Source organism: Zingiber officinale, chromosome 11B (genome assembly GCF_018446385.1).
Source record: "Zingiber officinale cultivar Zhangliang chromosome 11B, Zo_v1.1, whole genome shotgun sequence".
In the NCBI taxonomy this organism is placed as follows: Eukaryota; Viridiplantae; Streptophyta; class Magnoliopsida; order Zingiberales; family Zingiberaceae; genus Zingiber; species Zingiber officinale.
The window spans coordinates 84,663,862-84,673,667 of record NC_056007.1 but is presented as its reverse complement, the minus strand read 5'-3'; positions in this window follow the sequence as shown (position 1 = coordinate 84,673,667).

Here is a 9,806-nt window from a genome sequence, read left to right as displayed (position 1 = left end):
ATATGCAGCAAACAAAGTGCAATAAACACAAGCAATAATTGCATCATGCATATGATGCCAATGACATGTCCTGGTCACCCCTGACGCCAGTCAGCCATCTCACACACGATGGTGAGACCGAGTGGGTAGGGTTGTGACAACCATGCACTCTGTCGTCACTGCTCCTGATGAGTGACCGAGTGGACGGGATGCTGTCGAAGTACACCTATCCTCCTACCCCAAATCATAAGTGGGGGAGCGCAATGCTCTCATCTCCCTGAGATAATCCAGAGGAGGGATCCTTGCCGGCTACCACGCTGCGTCACACTACCCATGAGCGGACCAACGGAGCCAAATAGAGCAACCTGCTGCAACACACCCTGCCTGAATAAAAATCACTAACCCATGAGTGGTTGTGTGTGCAGATCCATGTAACTGGCGATGTACTCAACAATAATGGAGTTGTCAATCGCTCAGCATGCAATCATGCGTAATGATGCATGACACTAAGCATAGAGATATCCTGATCCTATCTACCTCCATAAAAACATGTACCAACTACGTGGATCAAATAATATGATCTAGGTACACAAGTTAGGTATGGTATCTAACCAGTCCGATATATCATAAAGTATGACATGTCACTACCTCTATAACATAAGTAGTAAATAGGGCATGAATGCTAAACAAGTAACAAACAAAACATGCTCGGAAAACAAATAGTGACATGCCGATGCAGATATAAACATATTTAGTACTACTTGTTAAAATCTACTAAACATATCAACAAGACATATCAAAATAGATAGGTCAAGGTACCCGCCTCAAAAAGAAGGTAGCACCAAGCAATCCAAAGTCGAGACGCCCGTCTCGAATCAGAGTCCTGTGTCAAATAATGTGTATATTTTATTTAGCTAAATTCAAATAAGTAGCTAAATAAAATCTCTAACACTAAATTAAGGTAAAACCCTAATCAACATAACCTCAATCTACCTATTTAAATCTAATAGTTAATTAGGGTTAGTTACTTAATCCCCAATCAACCCATTAGATTAAATCCAAACCTAATTCCCTTTACATAAACATCTAACTACAAAACGTATCAAATTCCTACCCTTACCTCAAACTCACAGTCGTGATTGATCCACACTCAAAGAGTGTGTTTGCAGCCGGAAACAAGGTGAGCTGCTGGAAATCCTCCTCACTGCCCTAAAGCTTCTGTCGACAACTACCTAAGGAACAACCAAACATCCATTCCTCTTAGAATTAGTCCAAACAACTGAATTATATTACAGCAAGGAAATTTCTGATACCCGAACCTTACCTCAATTCACAGCCCCTTTTGATGTTGGAACAAAGGGAGCTACTGATTGGAGTACCGCCAGAACCAAACGAAGACCCCACAAAACAGAATTTCGGATCAAGAGAAGAGATCAACAATTCCACACCAATCCAGCAACAACCTCCAAGATCACCATTAGGGCACGACGAAATTCTTGTCGACGAACAGAAAGGAGGATCGGACACTGCGCTAGGGCACAACGATGGTGAGCATCAACGGAAAAAGAAAGATCGGCCCTGTTGTTGGCTAGCGCTCTAGATGTCACAAGATCTAGGTGAAGCTAGCTCCTCACCTCTGTGCTCCGAACCCCAATCTGCACCGACGATCGGGTGATGGCACCTAATCGATCCAGTGGTGCCAAACCAACAAATCCCCTCCCAGATTCGGCTTGGACTTCCTCAGCACTGTCGAGCTCCGGTGACGAGTCTCCTCCGGCCTCGGCGTCGAGTCATCAGCGAGAGAGGCAGAGCATGTGAGCAAAGGGGAGATCGAGGAAGAGAGGAGGAAGGGAAAAGGGAGGACTCGAAGCTTCCTTTGGTCGGCCGTTTTGTACGTGAGGGGAGGAGAGGAATCGACGTGGCAAGGGTTTGGAGAAGAAGACGGCGTCGTGTTGGATGGGAGAGGTAACAGCTCGGCGTTGCGGGAGAAAAGGGGAAGAGGAGAGAAAACGCCGATGGGAGAAGAAAGAAAAGGAAAAGAAATAAAATAAATAATTTTTTTCTCGTTAAAATGGGGTAGCCTAAACAGGCTTTCCCAAGGCCTAATATTTGATCCCCGTAACCTAAGTCATATGAGCTCTGAAAAATTCCCAGAAAATTCCTAAAAATTTCGAAAAATTCCCTTATGGTTATTCGCCCTTTTTCGGTATTTTACACTAACCACATGTACAGCATACGTAATATTAAGATGAGTCACAGTGAGATAAACCAAGCTTCCCACAACTGTATGGTAGATGTTAAGATTTGGTAAAGGAGAGTCATCTAATGGAGAGTACCTAACATTAGTCTCAAGGGGAGTATCAACTACCCTGTTGTTAGTGAGACGTGCATGCTCAAATAGATCAACTATGTACTTTGGTTGAGATAAAAGATAACCTTTAGGTGAAGAGGCGATCTCAATCCCCTGAAAATAGTGAAGTAAATCCAAGTCTTTCATAGCCAAACAACGAGCTAATTCAAACTTCAAACACTCAATTCCATCAAAATCATCGCCAATAATTATCATGTCACCCATATATAAAGACAAAAGTATACGACTTGCTCGCGTACTCTTGACAAATAAAGTTGAATCATGATTACTGGGACGAAAGCCAAGCGAGGTAATCACCGTGGAGAACTTCACAAACCAAGCACATGGTGCTTGTTTGAGTCCGTAGAGAGCTTTGCGAAGCCTATAAACTTCACCAGATCGGTGAACAACTCCAAGAGGAGGCACCATATATGTTGGGACTAAATATGTAGCTAGAGGGGGGGTGAATAGCTCGGTGCGATTCCGTGCTCGTCGTTGCTTATTTCTTCAAAGATATGCAGCGAAAAATACGAAGAAACACACACACACAACGCTAACAAGAGAATTTACTTGGTATCCACCTCACAAGAGGTGACTAATCCAAGGATCCACACACTCACGCACCCTCCACTAATAAAATACTCCTTTTCGGTAACTACCAAAGGCGGAGAAGCCCTACAATACTCTCAATACAACAAGAAACAAAGAGAAGCAAATACAAGGGAAAGCTGACAATATTTGTACAATGAAACCCTAACCCTAGCTTCTTCTTCTTGTTGTACACACGCCTCTTGACTTGGATGTCTCTCCAAGATCCTTCAAGAATTGGCGGTGAGAGTGGAAAACGTTGTGGAGAAGCTGTTGTGAAGATCGGAGCTGAACAGTGCGAGCGTTAGCGGAGAAAGAGCTCGACAACGGCTTTAATCGACGCCAACGGTCGAATACCAATCGATCGGGTTGCTCCCAATCGATTGGGGAGGCTTTGGATTGATCGGCTGATCGATCCAGAGCGCCTCTGTGCTCTTGGGAATCGCCTGGATCGATCGGCTGATCGATCCAGGGCTTATCGCGTAAAATCGCAGCTCCCAATCGATCGCCTGATCGATTGGAGGCTCCCAATCGATTGGTTGATCGATTGGGAGGCTTTCTGTTCGCGCGCCACCCCTTCCCAATCGATCCACTGATCGATTGGGAGGAGGTTTGTCGCGGGGACTCACCCATTGATCGGCCGATCGATTGGGCATGAGCCAATCGATTGGCTGATCGATCCAGCTCCTGTTTTTGCCCAAAAATAAGTCCAAAGTCTCCTCCACCAACATCCGGTCAACCATGACCTGTTGGTACATCATGCCTAGCATCTGGTCACCCTTGACCTGATAGGACTCCCTCACTAAGTGTCCGGTCAATCCCTTTGATCCACTTGAACTTTTCTCCTCGTGCTAAGTATCTGGTCAATCCCTTTAACCTACTTGAACTTCCCAACACCAGATGTCTGATCAAACTTGATCCATCTAGATTTCTTGTGCCTGGCTTCACTCACCAGGACTTCCCTTCTGCCTAGCTTCACTTACTAGGACTTCTCCTCTGCCTAGCTTCACTCACTAGGACTTTCACCTAGCTTCAGTCACCAGGATTTCTCCTTTGCCTAGCTTCACTCACTAGGTCTTTCACTTGGCTTCACTCACCAGGATTTCTCCTCTGCCTAGCTTCACTCACTAGGACTTCTCATCTGCCTGGCTTCATTCACCAGGACTTTCTTGTCTGCCTAACCTTCCAGTTAGGACTTTCACCTGGCTTCACTCACCAGGTTTTTCCAGTCAAGTATCCAGTCAACCTTGACCTACTTGACTCTCATTCACAACCTCACCACATGAACAATTGCACTTGCAATCTCCATGTCTTGTCTCCATGTATTGTCAAACATCAAAACCCAAACATCAAGACTTGAGCTTGACCCAATTCAAGCTCAGTCAGCCAGGTCAACCTTGACCTAGGGAATATTGCACCAACAATATACACTTCTTCTTGAAGATCACCATTCAAGAAAGTATTTTTGGCATCCATCTGAGATATTTTCCATTGGCGAACAGAGGTAACGACAATTAACAGACGAATAGTGGTCATTTTAGCAACAGGGGTAAAAGTCTCCTCATAATTCATGTCATAATCCTGAGAGTAACCTTTGGCAACAAGATGAGTTTTGTATCGGTCGACAGAACCATCAAATTTAATTTTGATCTTATAGACCCAACGAGAACGAATGGCGCGTTTCCCTAGTGGTAGAGGAACCAAATCCCAAGTATGAGTATGATGCAGAGCAGTTAATTCCTCGTCTATAGCATTCTGTCAAAGAGGATTACCAACAGATTCTCTATAGGACAAAGGCTCTGAAAAATGATGAACAGAGGCAATAAAAGAAGCAAAGGAAGTAGAATAACAAGAATAAGAAAAATCAAGTAGTTTAGTAGACTTACGAGGATGTGTAGACTGACAAATAGAATTGTTCACAATCTCTAAAGGTGATGGAACAGTCACAGGAGGGGAAGGGGGAGGTGGAGGAGATCTCTCAAGAATACCAAATTCAATGAAGCCGTCATGTGGAAGAGTAGACGTGGGGGAGGCTTCGTCGGTGTTGGTACTGAAGGGATCAATGCGAATAAGATCTGTATGAGTCATGTCATGTGGTAGAAGAGGTATGGAGAAGAAAGGAATATGCTCAAGAAACATAACATGACGAGAGACATACAATTTGTTACTAACTGAAGCAAAATAATGATATCCCTTTTGACCAAAATCATAACCAAGGAAGACACACAAAGCAAACTTAGAGGACAACTTATGCTCAACGTGTGGTCGAAGAACAAAATAGGTACAACTAAAAACACGTAAAGAAGAATAATCAGGAACATAACCGTAGAGTTTTTGAAAAGGAGACAAACTTGAATTGTGAGAAGTTAGAATCCTATTAATTACATGAGTAATAGTAAGAACTGCTTCTCCCCAAAAAATACTAGGAGCATTTGTAGACAATAAGAATGAACGGGCTATCTCAACAAGATGTCTTTGCTTTCTCTCTGCAACCCCATTCTGTTCAAGTGTTTCTCGACACGAGATTTGATGTATAGTACCTTATGATACAAGTAAACGAGAAAAATTATTGGAAGTGTATTCGCCTCTCCTAAATCACAATGAAAATACTTGATAACTGTCGAATGTTGAGTTTTAACAAGAACTTTAAAGTTATTGAAGATGGTAAGATAATCAGATCTGTGTTTCATAAGATAAATCCAAGTATAGCGAGTGCAATCATTAATAAAAGAAATATAATATCTTGATCCCCCTTTTGTAGTAACAGGAGAAGACCCCCACACATAAGAATGAACAAGATCAAAAAGATTAGGAGAAAAAAATAAACTCTTATTGAAAGGTAATGCAGAAAATTTTGTTAATTTACAACCACTACAATATGAAATATCATAACTTTTTAAAGTTCCTAATACTCCAGACAAAGCTAAAAATTATAAAGGAGAGGCTGAAACATGACCTAGATGAATATGCCACAAATAAAAATCAGAAGAAGAACGACTCAATCGGAAAGATGATAAATCGACAAGTGCAACATTTGGTACTTGAAGCTTATCCAAGACATAGAGTCCCCCTTGCCTACGGTCTATTCCAATCACCTTATGAGATCGCGGGTCCTACACATAACAATTGGACGAAGAAAAGGAGATTAAATATCCAGACTCAAACAATTGACTAACAGAAATAAGATTAAATGTAAGACTAGGAATATAATAGACATCAGGAAGAGACAAGCAAGTTGTAGCAACAAAACCAACACTTAATAATAGCATCGGAGTACCATCAGTCGTCATAACTGATAAAGATGAATTAGAAGATAATGAGATAAAAGATGACAAATTAGGTGACATATGATGAGAGGCTCCGGAATCTAATTGTTGGAATGTATACTAAAAGTCTAGCTTTTGTATAAACATTTAAGAATCATATTGGTCAATATCTACATTTATATGCTAAGTGTAGTTGTTCAATTAATTTGTATTATAGATAACATGGTGTGTGGTGTCACACACAGAAAATCATGTTATCAGTTCCTTATAAATTATAAATAGTAGCTTACGACTAAGATGGATAGGAACAAATCATTCGAATAGTAGTAGTATAATTTGGTATTAGTTTATCTTGACTATAAAATTACATTAGTACACTCTGAGTGTATTGAGCAGGACCATTTGAGATAGTTTCTTTTTATACTGACTAAATAAAAGAATAATACTTCTGTTATTATGGAAGTGTGTGCTCTTAATCTTAATATAATAACAAGCGCATATACTTAATATTTATTTCTTTGATTTATCAAAGGGTGTGATTTAGTTCGATAAATCAATAGACTCGATAAGTTAGGAAATGATATTACTTATAGTGTGTGTTGTTGATTATAGAAGGAAACAGTGTCCTAGTAATCTAGGTTGATAATGTCCCCAAGAGGAGCTCATAAGGATTGTCATGTTAAACCCTGCAGGTGGACTTAGTCCGACATGACGATGAGGTTGAGTGGTACTACTCTTGGACTAAGATATTAATTAAAGTGAGTTGTCAGTAACTCAATTAATTAGTGGGCATTCGACATCTTAAACACAAGGAGATTAACACACTCATAATAAGAATGAGCCCAAAATATAATTTGAGATTGGTGCGGTAGTTCAATAATAATTCTTTAGTGATATGAATTATTATTGATGAAATTAAGTTGGGTGTTCGGGGCGAACACGGGAAGCTTAATTTCATCGGGAGACCAAAACTAATTCCTCCTCTCGGTCTCTATCGTAGCTTCTTATTTATAAAGTATTATACTCATCTATACCCACCTTCTTACCCAAGATTAGGTGGTCGGCCAAGCAAGCTTGGAGTACAAGCTTGGGTCGGCCAAGCAAAAGGTTGAGCCAAGTATAGGTGGCCGGCCCTAACTTGGAGCCCAAGCTTAGTGTGGCTGGCTATATAAAATAAAAGGATTTTATTTTTTTTTTAAAAAATCTTTTCTTATGTGGATACCATGATTTTTAAAAGAGAGTTAAAAATTTAAATCTTTCCTTTTATAGCTTTCTATAAAAGATTAAGTGAAACGTTTGATATCTTTCCTTATTTGTAGTTAAAAGAAAATTTTTAATTTTTGATAAAACTTTTCTTTTTTTTAACCATATTGATGATATAAAAGAGAGTTTTAAAATTAAATCTTTCCTATTATAGTTTCTACACAAGATTAAGAAAAGATTTGATATCTTTCCTTATTTGTAAATTGAGAGGAAGATTTTAATTTTAAAGATAACTTTTCTTTTTGGAAATCATCCACATGTTTTAATAGAGAGATTTTAATTTATAAAATTTCCTTTTATAACCAACCATGAAGAGAAAATTAATAAAGAATTTTTTATTTTAAAAATTTTCGGAAACAAATAAGGAAGTTTTAATTTTGTGTTTTAAAACTTGCCTTATTTGGAGCATGTGATGTGGTCGGCTATAAGAAGGATTAAAAGGAATTTTTAAATAAATTTTCCTTATTAACCAATGGCAAGGAAAATAAGAAAATTTTAATAATAATTAAATTTCCTTATTTACTAAGACCAAGGAATATAAAAGATAGGGTAGAGGTGCCTCACCTCACAACATATCTTATATAGTTTCTCCTCTCTTCCTTGGTGTGTGGCCGACCCTATTCTCTTCTCTTTTATCTTCTTCTTTAGTGGCCGGTGCATCCCCTTCTTGGAGTTCTTGTAATGGCCGGTTCTTGCTAGGAGAAGAAGGAGAGAAACGAGGCTTTGCTCTTGCTTCCCTTGGAGCTTGGTTGGTGGCCGAGACTTGCTATCTCTTAGAGAAAGGTGCTTGGCCGAAACTTGGAAGAAGGAAGAAGGAGGCTTGGTGGATTCTCATCTCGGTAGATCGTTGCCCACACAACGTCCGAGATAAGAAGAGGAATACGATAGAAGATCAAGAGGTTGTTGCTTACAAAGAAAGGTATAACTAATAATTATTTTTCGCATCATACTAGTTTTCTTTGTATGAATTCCAAACACAAGAGGCTAGAGATTCTAGGTTTCGAATTTGAGTTTCAATTTGTGTTTCTTTTCTTTTTTGATTTTGTGATTCGATTGTTCTTTTTGGTTAGACCTAAGGTTATTATAAGGAAATTAAATATTGAATTTCGTTAAGAGGCTTTGTCAAGGTAGTGGTGGATGTTCCCATACCCAAGAAGGCCAAGTGTCTCGCCATGTTTGATCTGGGAGCCAATTTCTGAACTAAATATTTAATTGAATTTGTAACATAGGTGGATTTGGATCTATAATGTTAAGTATCGTTTGCGATCCAAGTTTAAACCTCAAAGAACAGATAAGTTAAATTTGGAATCAATAATGTTAAGTTCCGTTTGCGATTCCATATTTAATTTCTAAAGAACACAATAGGTTGTTAGGAAATGTTCGACACTTGTATAAAATTTTTGTACAGTGGAACCGGTACGATCTTCCGAGTAGCAACCAACACTAAGATCCATAAAGAGGAAGATATACCTAATCTACCAGAGGATGACAAATCTATATGAGAAAAGCAGATATGACAGAGGACTGTGAAGTAAGGAATTATTGAAACTACTCAAGTATATGTAGATCAGATTTCCATGAAGCATTCTGATGTAGCAATGATGGTTGTTGAGGTCATTGTTGCTAATATTGCTATCGGACACTGATCGATTGAAGCGAATCTTCTGTGTGACTACTTATGATGATAGAACGAATTGTGTTCACGAATAACCGAACACCAAACAAAATCAAGTATTGTGAAAACAAAAGAAACTCAATCAAAACTGTACAGATGCGCCAAAAAACTGTACGATTGCACGAAAACTGTGGATTGAATTAACAGTTCTTCAATCAAATTATCAAAAAACATAAAGATGAAGGCTCTGATACCATATAGAAATTGATACTAAAGAAAAAGTAGCTATCTTGATTTGATGAATCCCAAAAGCAAAAAATAAATAAAGAGTACAAGGCCTTACATAATTAATTACAAAAAAAATCTAAACCCTAAATTGAAAAAGGTAAAAGACTAAATTACCTTTAAGACTATAAACAAATAATTATATAATCTAACAGTGGATACCTCCGCATTTAAATGGAACCTCCTTTTATAGTGCCCCCTCCGCCATTCGGCCTAATTCGTCTGCTTCGTGAGGCTGGACTTTTGTCGTATTTGACTTTGACCTCCATACCAACCGATATTTATTTCTTTGACCTATTTTAGTGGAGCCCCTTCTCATCACTATATCAAAATGTAAGCCCGCAAAGTATTTGGAGATGCAGTCTCCCAATCACATCAGCAAAATAAGATTGTGACACCATTTGCCTCCTAGGAGCATCAACAAAATTGTGCAAGGTTGTATTATTTGAAGCTAATGATG